This window comes from Galeopterus variegatus, unplaced genomic scaffold (assembly GCF_000696425.1).
Source record: "Galeopterus variegatus unplaced genomic scaffold, G_variegatus-3.0.2 Scaffold1044, whole genome shotgun sequence".
NCBI lineage: Eukaryota > Metazoa > Chordata > Mammalia > Dermoptera > Cynocephalidae > Galeopterus > Galeopterus variegatus.
The window spans coordinates 390,285-390,972 of NW_007727155.1; positions in this window are offsets into that span (position 1 = coordinate 390,285).

The following is a 688-nucleotide window of genomic DNA, read 5'->3' on the forward strand; positions in this document are numbered from 1 at the left end:
TGCGGGCGGGTCGGCCCGGCCGGGGGCGGCGCGCACGCGAGGGTAGGTCGAGCTGTGTGCTCAGGGTCGGCGCCGGGTCCCGCTCGCCGCCTCGGTCGCCACCTCTAGTTGCTCCGGGATCAACCGCCGCCTCATCCCGTCCCCGCTCTTGTTTATGCTCCGGAGCCCGGGCGTCTTGCGCGCCTGCGCGACCCCGCCCCCGCGAGGCAGTCCTTTTACGGCGCAGGCGTATTGCGGAGGCTCCGCCCCTTTCACCTCCGGTCTGGGCTGGGGTTCCGGTGGAGCACGCTCGCGTGCGCTGCGCCTAGCTGTGGGAGCGTCGGAGGCTGCGCATGTGCCTGGGAAAAAGCAGGCTGGAGTCGGCTCCCTGTGTACCCCGTCCCCCATCATCTTACTACTACTGAAAGGGCCCTCCGTGAATACTTATGTATATACGTTATGTTGTTTCGTGCTCACTGCACCTCTATGTAGAGAATATTATATCCTCATTTTACAGATTTGAGAGCCAAGGCTCAGAAATATCAATCCGTTTGCCACGTGTTAGATCTAAGACTGGAAACTCCCTTGTTTCTCCAAGTCCCACCCTTTTTGGTTCCGAGGGAGGATCCCACCTTAAATTTATTTATTCATTCAGCAGTATTTAGGAATCACCTGACATGTGAACTACATAGGCCACTTCCTTTCCCTC